Source organism: Lithobates pipiens, unplaced genomic scaffold (assembly GCF_037356315.1).
Source record: "Lithobates pipiens isolate NorthernLeopardFrog02 unplaced genomic scaffold, aLitPip1_a1.2 Scaffold_27, whole genome shotgun sequence".
Lineage (NCBI taxonomy): Eukaryota > Metazoa > Chordata > Amphibia > Anura > Ranidae > Lithobates > Lithobates pipiens.
Genome location: NW_027507788.1, coordinates 231,792,204 through 231,804,422, shown reverse-complemented (window position 1 = coordinate 231,804,422; position 12,219 = coordinate 231,792,204). Strand labels below are relative to the sequence as shown.

The 12,219-nt window shown below is 52.0% G+C and overlaps 1 protein-coding gene across 6 annotated transcripts in view; it reads left to right on the top strand.

Moving 5' to 3' along the window:
• The window catches only part of LOC143934635 (uncharacterized), an 88,887-nt gene that overhangs the window by 8,618 nt on the left and 68,050 nt on the right, over positions 1-12,219 (top strand). For 4 of the 6 annotated variants that reach the window (XM_077458396.1, XM_077458393.1, XM_077458398.1 and 1 more), the window contains exon 2: positions 9,246-9,439. The gene's annotated coding sequence lies outside the window, so the exon portion shown is untranslated. Of the gene's footprint in view, positions 1-6,280; positions 6,401-9,245; positions 9,440-12,219 lie in introns of those variants that run through there. The other 2 variants (XM_077458394.1, XM_077458395.1) reach the window with 2 other exon arrangements.

The window sequence follows — 12,219 nt, the reverse complement described above, 5'->3', positions numbered from 1 at the left end:
CACCGAGTATGGCTGGGTATCTCTGAGTATGGCTGGGTATGGCAATTTATGGCAGGGTATTACAGAGTATTGGTGGGGTATTGGCGGGGTACTACAGAGTAATAGCAGGGTACTGCAGAGTATTGGGGGGTACTACAGAGTAATGGCAGGGTACTGCAGAGTATTGGGGGTACTGCAGAGTAATGGCAGGGTACTGCAGAGTATTGGGGGTACTGCAGAGTAATGGCGGGTACTGCAGAGTATTGGGGGTTACTGCAGAGTAATGGGGGTTACTGCAGAGTAATGGGGGGTACTGCAGAGTAATGGCAGGGTACTGCACTGCAGAGTAATGGCAGGGTACTGCACTGCAGAGTAATGGCAGGGTACTGCAGAGTAATGGCGGGGTACTGCACTGCAGAGTAATGGCGGGGTATTGCAGAGTAATGGCGGGATACTGCAGAGTAATGGCAGGGTACTGCAGAGTATGCACTGGTATTGCAGAGTATTGGCAGGGAATTGAGGGGTTAAATTCGGTGAGCAGCGATGTGGGCACTGCAGATGCAGCCCACATCGCTGCTGACACCGATCTCTTTCCCCTCCGCTGTACCGATCCGTACAGAGAGGGGAGGGAGGAACCGGCGTCATAACATGACGCCGGTTTGTTTCCAAGTGATCACTCCGTCATTTGACGGAGCAATCACGTGGTAAACGGCCGCTATGAGCGGCCGTTTACCGTGATCCGTGATGCGACCCGGCGGTCACGGATGCTCTCGAGTGCGCACACCTCGCGGCACGCGAGAGCAGAATTCTGGGAGGCCGTTAATTAACGGCCTCTCAGAGTTAAACAACCGCCCTGAAGCCGTTAATCGGCAATGGGCAGTTGTTAAGTGGTTAAAGCTAGATCACTAGCTATATAGGTAAGGTGAATATAGTGGTGTATACTGCAGTCAGGGCACAGACAACAACCACTACACAGCAGCAAGATAGGAAATCAGCCAAAAACGATCGGTGTGTGCTGTGTTGAAGGTACACAGAACACCCACTGCTTCAGATGCTAAGTAACACACTACACGAGGCCGCCTCAAAGGCGGCCTTATATAGTGTGGGGCGTGCACTACACAGCCTGAGCTATGATTGGCCACAGGCAGGATGCCTGTGGCCAATCATGGCTCTCCTCGCTGCCGGCGCTGCGATTGGCCAAGCATGCGGGGTCACAGTGCATGCTTGGCCAATCATGGGGCAGCAATGCACTGCGCCACCACAGTGCATTGTGGTCCGCGCGCGCGTCACTCGAATTTTGACGCGAACGGCCCAAACGTTCGGAATTCGCCGAACGGCCGAACAGCCAATGTTCGAGTCGAACGTACGTTCGACTCGAACACGAAGCTCATCCCTACTCAGCACATGGATATTGGAGTGCGGCATATGAAGCGTGGATTAGGAGAGGTCTGCCATTGTCTGTCTGCCAAGAGATTCAAGTGGATTGAAATTCCCTTCTAACCCACCTGCAGTACTTCCCTTTTTTGGCCAAGTTTCACAGATGGAGACCCCCAAGTATCCCCCCTGTGTGGGTGTCCCACCCCACACTAGTGCCCCTGAGTCCGGATGTGTAAAGAGCGGCCGGGTCTCCTCTCCTCACATTCCACCCAATCAAGTTTCCAATTCATTCCGGAGACTTCCAGACAACAATGTCCTAAACTTCTTTTAATAGGACAGATTATCATGACCGTCATGTAGATATAACCCGGTACTGGCTAAATACATCGCATTTCTTGGCAAACGAACGATGTTTCCTACGAACGATCACTGCGCCCCGGAACATGAATGTGGCCATTTCCATACAGAAAAGCACACGGAGCGGAACGCACGCTAATAATCATCATAGGAAGACGTGACAAGGACTATTGTGCGGCTCCTTCTTGATGTTGTGATAATGATCCGGCCCCCTCAGTTGGATATCGGACCATCGCTTCCATCCCCCGGGGTGCTGACAAGAGTTGTCATGTGATGTCGTCCTTCCTTCTATTCGGATTGGGTGTATGGACTGCGTCTCCCATCATACTCCTCCCTCCTTCCAATCCCAACCATCCCTACCATTCCCTCAGAGGCCATGTTGGTGGCCTTCAGTCTCCTCCTGGATCCAGATGTTTGGGGCTCCGGGATTTCCTCCTCGCCGATTACACAATGTGTCTCCGCCCATTTTTCTCCTAATACTCCCACTGCGCCCCGAAGAGAGAGAAGGGGGCGGGGAGTCGTTTTTTTAAAAAGAACGTCGGGGGCGGAGTCTGACACATGCGCAGTGTATATAAAGCGAACGCACGTCTCCCGTACGTCCGATCTGTGAGTCAAGCGAATGGAAGCGGCGAGCGTCCCTAAACGAAGGTAAGATTTGAACTTGGCCCATCGCGGTGGGCTTTACCGCTTCACCTTGGAGGCCGATGTTGGGATTATCAGACTCTGGACTGATGTCGGTGTTTTTCTCTTGTGTAAAAAAAATGAATCGGTTTAAGGAACCGGAATGTCTGCCCCGTTTTAGTGACAAGTAGAAGAGGAATCTGGGAGGCCGAACACAGTTTACATTACAATGAAGAAGGAAGGCAGCGCTGGGGAGACGTCCGGAACCTGTGACTCGGCCCCCCGGAGCAGACGTGACGTTTTTGGAAAGTAAACTTGGGATCTTGAGGAAGATCCTGAAATCCCTGCGATCCGGAGCTCCGGCACACAATGTAGATCCCGAAATCCCTGCGATCCGGAGCTCCGGCACACAATGTAGATCCCGAAATCCCTGCGATCCGGAGCTCCGGCACACAATGTAGATCCCGAAATCCCTGCGATCCGGAGCTCCGGCACAGACTGTAGATCCTGAAATCCCTGCGATCCGGAGCTCCGGCACACAATGTAGATCCCGAAATCCCTGCGATCCGGAGCTCCGGCACAGACTGTAGATCCCGAAATCCCTGCCATCCGGAGCTCCGGCACACAATGTAGATCCCGAAATCCCTGCCATCCGGAGCTCCGGCACACAATGTAGATCCCGTAATCCCTGCGATCCAGAGCAGAGGCTTCCCGGGGACAACCTAAACCTCCCCCCTGGAAGAAGTGGATGCGCCCAACTGGAGCCGGGTATATTTGTTTTTACACAAAATATTAATGATGTTATAATTGTTTACAAATCAATGATTTTAGACCATAAATGATGTATACATATCACTAGACGGCAGTTGGTGACCAGCTTGAAAAATGCCGGGGGCAGAATGATGGTCGGTTCTATTTATTAACATTCAATTTGCAAGTCATGAGCTTAAAATTGTGTGCGATTGATGAAGCTAAAACTACAACTATTTTATACACAGGATGAGCTCAGCCAGGAGGAGGCCGTGCCAAGCGTCGGCCAGGAGGAGGCCGTGCCAAGCGTCGGCCTGCACAGCAGCCAGGAGAAGGCCGTGCCAAAGCGTCAGCCAGGAGGAGGGTCTGGAAAATGGCAGCCAGGATGAGGCCCTGCCCAGCGTCAGCCAGGAGGTGGCTAGGCCCAGTAGGAGCCTCGCCCAATCCCAGGTGCCTCCCCTCTGCCTTACCACCAAAAGGCCCAGGATGAGGACAGTGACGGAGGACGCAGCACTGGGCCTCAGTAGGGATGCCAGCCATTTCCTGAGGAGCCCCTCAACTCTGAAGAGGCCTATGGCTGCTATCTAGCCACCAGGTTGCTGGACTTACAGAAGGAACAACGCCTCCTCGGTGAGGACATTTTTTATGAGGCCCTTCAGAAGGGGTTGAGGGGTCAGCTGATTGAGAACAGCCACATATATGGGCAAGCCCCTCCTCCTCCTCCTCCGTCTCCTTCTCCTTCTTCTTCTTCTTCCAAGTCCACCACCAGAAGCGCAGCCTCCAAGGAAGGCCGCAGTGAAGAGAAGAAAGTGATGACCTGGGCTCAGAAGACGCAGGCTATGGTAGTGCCACAGCCTGGGGACAGATCTGTCATCTGCGGCTGGTCCTGATCTCTGGCATTCCTGGTCCATATTGTGCTCCCTATTATATGGACTCCTCAAGATCCCAATTTTCTTTTCCACAGGATTGATTTGTGCCCTGGGGGCTAAAAGGCTTCACAAATTCCAAAAGTTTCTCCTGCGTTGCCTTCCTCTTTATTTTGTTACCCGGAATAAATAGAGATTTTATTTTCAGAAAATACTTTCCTTTGTGTTTTTATTCAGTTTGTTTGTGAGTAGGTAGGTACATTTCTAAAAGACAATGTCATATTGACGAGGGACACCTACCTCCTCGAGGGGAAGAAGAAATACAAGATAATGTTATTGTGGTAACATCAAATTCTATGGAGATCCCCAGAAAATAATTCCGTAATCCGAAAATAAATCTTCATGAAATAAAAAATGATAAAAGAGGAGAATGAAGAATAATTGTAAAGATTGTTCTGGAGGTCGGACTTCTAAAAACTAGAATATAATTCCTGAGAAGAGGAGAAATGATGAAGAAAGAAGAAAAGAATCTGAAGATGGGAGAATGAGCAGCGTGAGGAATGTGCTGTCCAATGGGAACGCTCGACTTACCGCGCCGATCGCTTCCGTCTCCTTCACAGCGTCGGTTCTGGTGCTTCGGAGCGGCGCACAGACCGGCGGAATTCCCGATACGAGTCGCTTCCGTCGGAAATATTTACAGCATGTTCTATTTCTAGATCCCTCAGAAGAAAACGAGTCAGATGAGGCCCAAACACCTTCCAATTATCCGACGGAAAGATTCCGTCCGACCTTTTCTGCCGGAAAGTCCGGTCATGTGTACCGGGCATTACAGCAAACAACCCGCTACATAGAGCAAGGTTCAACCTCTTTTCTTCTCATTTTAATGAGTGGCCACGAGTCTTGTTATACTGCTGGGGTCACCAGTCCGGTATTTATATATTGTGGGGTAACCAGCCTGGTATTTATATATTGTGGGGTCGCCAGTCCGGTATTTATATATTATGGGGTCACCAGTCCGGTATTTATATATTATGGGGTCACCAGTCCGATATTTATATATTGTTGGGTCACCAGTCCGGTATTTATATATTGTGGGGTCACCAGTCCGGTATTTATATATTGTGGGGTCACCAGTCCGATATTTATATATTGTGGGTTCACCAGTCTTGTATTTATATATTGTGGGGTCACCAGTCTTGTATTTATATATTGTGGGGTCACCAGTCCGATATTTATGTATATTGTGGGGTCACCAGTCCAATATTTATATATTATGGGGTCACCGGTCTTGTATTTATATATTGTGGGGTCACCAGTCCAATATTTATATATTGTGGGGTCTCCAGTCCGGTATTTATATATTGTGGGGTCACCAGTCCAATATTTATATATTGTGGGGTCACCAGTCCAATATTTATATATTGTGGGGTCTCCAGTCCAATATTTATATATTGTGGGGTCTCCAGTCCGGTATTTATATATTGTGGGGTCACCAGTCTTGTATTTATATATTGTGGGGTCACCAGTCTTGTATTTATATATTGTGGGGTCGCCAGTCCAGTATTTATATATTGTGGGGTCACCAGTACGGTATTTATATATTGTGGGGTCACCAGTACGGTATTTATATATTGTGGGGTCACCAGTCTGGTATTTATATATTGTGGGGTCACCAGTCTTGTATTTATATATTGTGGGGTCTCCAGTCCGATACTTATATATATTGTGGGGTCACCAGTCCGATATTTATACATTGTGGGGTCACCAGTCCGATATTGTGGGGTCTCCAGTCCGGTATTTAAATATTGTGGGGTCACCAGTATGGTATTTATATATTGTGGGGTCACCAGTATGGTTTTTATATATTGTGGGGTCACCAGTCCGGTATTTATATATTGTGGGGTCAACAGTCCGGTATTTATATATTGTGGGGTCAACAGTCCGGTATTTATATATTGTGGGGTCACCAGTATGGTATTTATATATTGTGGAGTCACCAGTATGGTATTTGTATATTGTGGGGTCACCAGTATGGTTTTTATATATTGTGGGGTCACCAGTCCGGTATTTATATATTGTGGGGTCAACAGTCCGGTATTTATATATTGTGGGGTCACCAGTCTTGTATTTATATATTGTGGGGTCCGATGTTGAGGGGGCGGTTCCATAGCCAGGGGGTTTGACCCGCAGGAGACCCGCCTACAGCCCGCCCTTATTGGTCGGCCCCTCCCATACCACACCGCTCATTGGTCCGCCCGCCTGTCCGTCACACTGAGCTGTAAACTTCACTATAGCAACTGCGGGAAGGAGGAGCGCGAGGCATGCCGGGAGAAAGGGGCGGAGCCAAGCAAAGAGAGCGAATCTGACTGACAGGAATTCCTTGATGTGTTCGGATATAGAGGTGGGGGAGGGGTCTACACCCGGGTGATGTCATCCCAACTCTCCCGAGGGTCAGGAAATCCCTGACATTCCAGCACTGCCTGTCCTCCATCACATCTCACAGTTATGGGGACACCTGATGTCAGGGGCGGACTGACCAGTCGGTCACTCGGGCGCCGCCCGAGGGCCCGCGGACGTTAGGGGCCCGGACTCGGCCATATGAGAGGCCACTTGCAGCGGCTGAATTACATGCCGCGCCCGCGATGCAGATAATAACACTGTTAACTGTGTGCTGATCCCCGCCGGCCCCTCCTTCCCCTGTCCATCCCAGGCCAGGTGCTTGTACCGTATGCATCGTGACATCACCTGACCTGGGACAGACGAGAAGAGTGGAGGGGCCGGCGGGGAGCAGCGCGCTGTTAGAAGTGTCTCAGGCTCAGCATCCAGTGACTCGGTGAGTGAAGCCGAGACACCAGGGCCGCCACACGCGATGGGGGGGGGGGGGCGGCGCGGTACAGACAGATGCATGGGCCCCGGGTCCCTCCATCCCACAGTGTCCTCCTGTGCTGTGTGTATGTCCTGTGTGCATGTCCCTCTGTGTGCTGTGTGTATGTCCTGTGTGCATGTCCCTCTGTGTGCTGTGTAAGTATGTCCCCTGTGTGCATGTTCTCCCGTGTGCATGTTCTCCCGTGTGCATGTCCTCGTGTGCTGTGTGCATGTCCCTCTGTGTGCTGTGTAAGTATGTCCCCCTGTGTGCATGTTCTCCCGTGTGCATGTTCTCCCGTGTGCATGTCCTCGTGTGCTGTGTGCGTGTCCCCCTGTGTGCTGTGTAAGTGTCCTGTGTGCATGTCTTGTGCAAGTGTGTGTCCTATGTGCATGTCCCCCTGTGCTGTGTGCATGTCCTGCTGTGTGCATGTCCTGTGTGCATGTCCCCCTGTGCTGTGTGCATGTCCTGTGTGCATGTCCTGTGCTGTGTAAGTATTTGTCCTGTGTACATGTCCTCCCATGTGCGTGTCCTCCCGTGTGCGTGTCCTCCCGTGCTGTGTGCGTGTCCCCCTGTGTGCTGTGTAAGTGTCCTGTGTGCATGTCCTGTGCTGTGTAAGTGTGTGTCCTGTGTGCATGTCCCCCTGTGTGCATGTCCTCCTGTGTGCATGTCTCCCTGTGCTGTGTGCATGTCCCGTGTGCATGTCCCCCTGTGTGCATGTCCCTCGGTGTGCTGTGTAAGTGTCCTGTGTGCATGTCCTGTGCTGTGTAAGTATGTGTCCTGTGTGCATGTCCTCCCGTGTGCATGTCCTCCCATGTGCGTGTCCTCCTGTGCTGTGTGCGTGTCCCCCTGTGTGCTGTGGAAGTGTCCTGTGTGCATGACCTGTGCTGTGTAAGTGTGTGTCCTGTGTGCATGTCCCCCTGTGTGCGTGTCCTCCTGTGTGCGCATTCTCCCTCCAGTGTCCCCCTGTGTGTGTGCCTTCTCCCTCCAGTGTCCCCCTGTGTGTGTGCCTTCTCCCTCCAGTGTCCCCCTCTGTGTGTGCCTTCTCCCTCCAGTGTCCCCCTGTGTGTGTGTGTGTGTGTGCGTTCTCCCTCCAGTGTCCCCCCCCCCTGTGTGTGTGCTTTCTCCCTCCAGTGTCCCCCCCCTGTGTGTGTGCTTTCTCCCTCCAGTGTCCCCCCCGTGGGTGTGCGCGTTCACCCTCCCAGTGTCCCCCCCCCCGTGTGTGTGTGCGCGTTCTCCCTCCAGTGTCCCCCCTGTGTGTGTGTGTTCTCCCTCCAGTGTCCCCCCCCGTGTGTGTTCTCCCTCCAGTGTCCCCCCCCTGTGTGTGTGTGCGCGTTCTCCCTCCAGTGTCCCCCCTGTGTGTGTGTTCTCCCTCCAGTGTCCCCCCCCGTGTGTGTGTGTTCTCCCTCCAGTGTCCCCCTCCGTGTGTGTGTGTGTTCTCCCTCCAGTGTCCCCCCCCGTGTGTGTCCCCCTGTGTGTATGTTCTCTCTCTCCAGTGTCTCCCTGTGCAGGTTTGGCTTGAGTGTGGAGACCAAGGGGGCCCCATGATCTTCTATTGCCTGGGGGCCCCATGAGTTGTCAGTCCGCCCCTGCCTGATGTAAGGGGCACTGTTATGGCGGCACCTGATGTAAGGGGCACTGTTATGGGGACACGTGATGTAAGGGGCATTGTTATGGCGGCACCTGATGTAAGGGGCACTGTTATGGCGGCACCTGATGTAAGGGGCACTGTTATGGCGGCACCTGATGTAAGGGGCACTCTTATGGGGGCACCTGATGTAAGGGACACTCTTATGGGGGCACCTGATGTAAGGGGCACTCTTATGGGGGCACCTGATGTAAGGGGCACTCTTATGGCGGCACCTGATGTAAGGGGTACTGTTATGGGGGCACCTGATGTAAGGGGCACTGTTATGGGGCACCTGATGTAAGGGGCACTCTTATGGCGGCACCTGATGTAAGGGGCACTCTTATGGCGGCACCTGATGTAAGGGGCACTGTTATGGCGGCACCTGATGTAAGGGGCACTGTTATGGCGGCACCTGATGTAAGGGGCACTCTTATGGGGGCACCTGATGTAAGGGACACTCTTATGGGGGCACCTGATGTAAGGGGCACTCTTATGGGGGCACCTGATGTAAGGGGCACTCTTATGGGGGCACCTGATGTAAGGGACACTCTTATGGGGGCACCTGATGTAAGGGGCACTCTTATGGGGGCACCTGATGTAAGGGGCACTCTTATGGCGGCACCTGATGTAAGGGGCACTCTTATGGCGGCACCTGATGTAAGGGGCACTGTTATGGGGCACCTGATGTAAGGGGCACTCTTATGGCGGCACCTGATGTAAGGTGGTTCTATTACTTACAATGTGGATGTGATTGGCTGACGTTTGTGTTCTTTCTTTGTCTTCCATCTTGTTTCGGGTACAGATAGTTGTTGGTGGAAGGACGGAATAAAAGGGTCCAGCCAGTGAAGGGGGAAGAGCTCAGAGTAATGGAGAAGAGGAGTGTCCTGCAAGGCAGAATCCGGGGCTCAGAGAAGACCGCTCACCATCAACATCTCCAAGGCCAACACACCACTGGAAGCTCTGAGGATCAGCACTAAACAGCTGCCCCGCTAGGAGGTAAAGCCTAACCTACTAACAATGTCTTTGCTACAAGTCACCCCCCAGTATCTGCTGATACCCCACATAGTTACAGGTCACCCTCCATTCTACCCATACTCTAGGCCACCCTCTGGCCCAGTCTGTAAATACTACAGATCACCAGTTATCAGGACCATCAATAGGGGGTACAGGCAGCACTTCCCATTGGGTCAGAAGGTGGTGGAACAGAAGCTGTCTGTGGATAGGTGGGGGCTGTCAGGTCAGCTTTCCAGTGCCCCATCATTTCTAATGGCAGCCCAGTCTTCGTCCGGAGGGTTCAATATTGAGTTTGCCCTTTGCAGCTATAACAGGTTCACCTCTTCTGGAAAGGCCGTCCACAAGATTTAGGAGGGTGTCTATGGGAATGTTTGACCATTCTTCCAGAAGCACTTTTGTGAGTTCAGGCACTGATGTTGGACGAGAAGGCCTACCTCGCAGTCTCCGCTCTAATTCATCCTAAAGGTGTTCTATGGGGGTTGAGGTCAGGACTCTGTGCAGGCCAGTCAAGTACCTCCACTCCAAACTCGCTCATCCATGTCTTTATGGACCTTGCTTTGTGCACTGGTGAGCAATCATGTTGGAACAGGAAGAGGCCGTCCCCAAACTGTTCCCACAAAGTTGGGAGCATGAAATTGTCCAAAATTGCTTGGTATGCTGACGCCTTAATAGTTCCCTTCACTGGAACTAAGAGGCCAAGCCCAACCTCTGAAAATTAACCACCCCACCATAATCCCCCCTCCCCCACTCCATAATCCCCCCTCCACAAATTGGTTTGGACCAGCGCACAAAGGCATTAATGGCTGTGTGTTGAGTTATTTGGAGGGGACAGGAAATTTACACTGTTATACAAGCTGTACACTCACTACTTTACATTGTAGACAAGTGTCATTTCTTCAGTGTTGTCACATGAAAAGAGAGAAGAAATGTCACTGAGGGGTGTACTTACTTTTGTCACATACTGTCTATTTACCTAGAAAAATGGTGAAGTGTTCTATACTTATTTTACCCGCTGCTACCCACCTCAATACCAGGCACGTACACCCCCTTCCTGTACACACCAATTTTCAACTTTCAGCGCTCTCACAGTTTGAATGACAATTACTCAGTCATACAACACATTTTCCACACAAATAGACCTTTCTTTTGGTGGTATTTAATCACTAGTGGGGTTTTTTTTTGTGCTATAAATTTAAAAAAAAAGTAAATTTTGTGAAAAAAGTGCTTTTCTTTGTTTCTGTTATAAAATTTTGCTAATTAGTAATTATGGGGGGTGGGAGGTATGTACATGAGGGGTGTGGAGTGTATGGAGATGGGAGGTATGTACATGAGGGGTGCGGAGTGTATGGGGGGTGGGAGGTATGTACATGAGGGGTGTGGAGTTTATGGAGATGGAAGGTATGTACATGAGGGGTGCGGAGTGTATGGAGGTGGGAGGTATGTAAATGAGAGGGGTGCGGAGTGTATGGAGGTGGGAGGTATGTACATGAGGGGTGTGGAGTTTATGGAGATGGAAGGTATGTACATGAGGGGTGTGGAGTGTATGGAGGTGGGAGGTATGTACATGAGGGGTGTGGAGTGTATGGAGGTGGGAGGTATGTACATGAGGGGTGTGGAGTGTATGGAGGTGGGAGGTATGTACATGAGAGGGGTGTGGAGTGTACGGAGGTGGGAGGTATGTACATGAGGGGTGTGGAGTGTATGGAGGTGGGAGATATGTACATGAGGGGTGTGGAGTGTATGGGGGTGGGAGGTATGTACATGAGGGGTGTGGAGTGTATGGAGGTGGGAGATATGTACATGAGGGGTGTGGAGTGTATGGGGGTGGGAGGTATGTACATGAGGGGTGCGGAGTGTATGGAGGTGGGAGGTATGTACATGAGGGGTGCGGAGTGTGACAGGAGGGGGTGCACTGTGACAGGAGGGGTTGCAGAGTGTGACAGGAGGGTGGATGCAGAGTGTGACAGGAGGGTGGATGCAGAGTGTGACAGGAGGTGGATGCAGAGTGTGACAGGAGGTGGATGCAGAGTGTGACAGGAGATGGATGCAGAGTGTGACAGGAGATGGATGCAGAGTGTGACAGGGGGGCACATAGTGACAGGAGGGGGATGCAGAGTGTGACAGGAGGGTGGATGCAGAGTGTGACAGGAGGTGGATGCAGAGTGTGACAGGAGGTGGATGCAGAGTGTGACAGGAGATGGATGCAGAGTGTGACAGGAGATGGATGCAGAGTGTGACAGGGGGGCACATAGTGACAGGAGGGGGATGCAGAGTGTGACAGGAGATGGATGCAGAGTGTGACAGGAGATGGATGCAGAGTGTGACAGGAGGTGGATGCAGAGTGTGACAGGGGGGCACATAGTGACAGGAGGGGGATGCAGAGCGTGACAGGAGGTGGATGCAGAGCGTGACAGGAGGTGGATGCAGAGCGTGACAGGAGGTGGATGCAGAGCGTGACAGGAGGTGGATGCAGAGTGTGACAGGGGGGCACATAGTGACAGGAGGGGGATACAGAGTGTGACAGGAGGTGGGTGCAGAGCGTGACAGGAGGTGGATGCAGAGCGTGACAGGAGGTGGATGCAGAGCGTGACAGGAGGTGGATGCAGAGCGTGACAGGAGGTGGATGCAGAGCGTGACAGGAGGTGGGATGCAGGGCGTGACAGGAGGTGGGATGCAGGGCGTGACAGGAGGTGGGATGCAGGGCGTGACAGGAGGTGGGATGCAGGGTGTGACAGGAGGTGGGATGCAGGGTGTGACAGGAG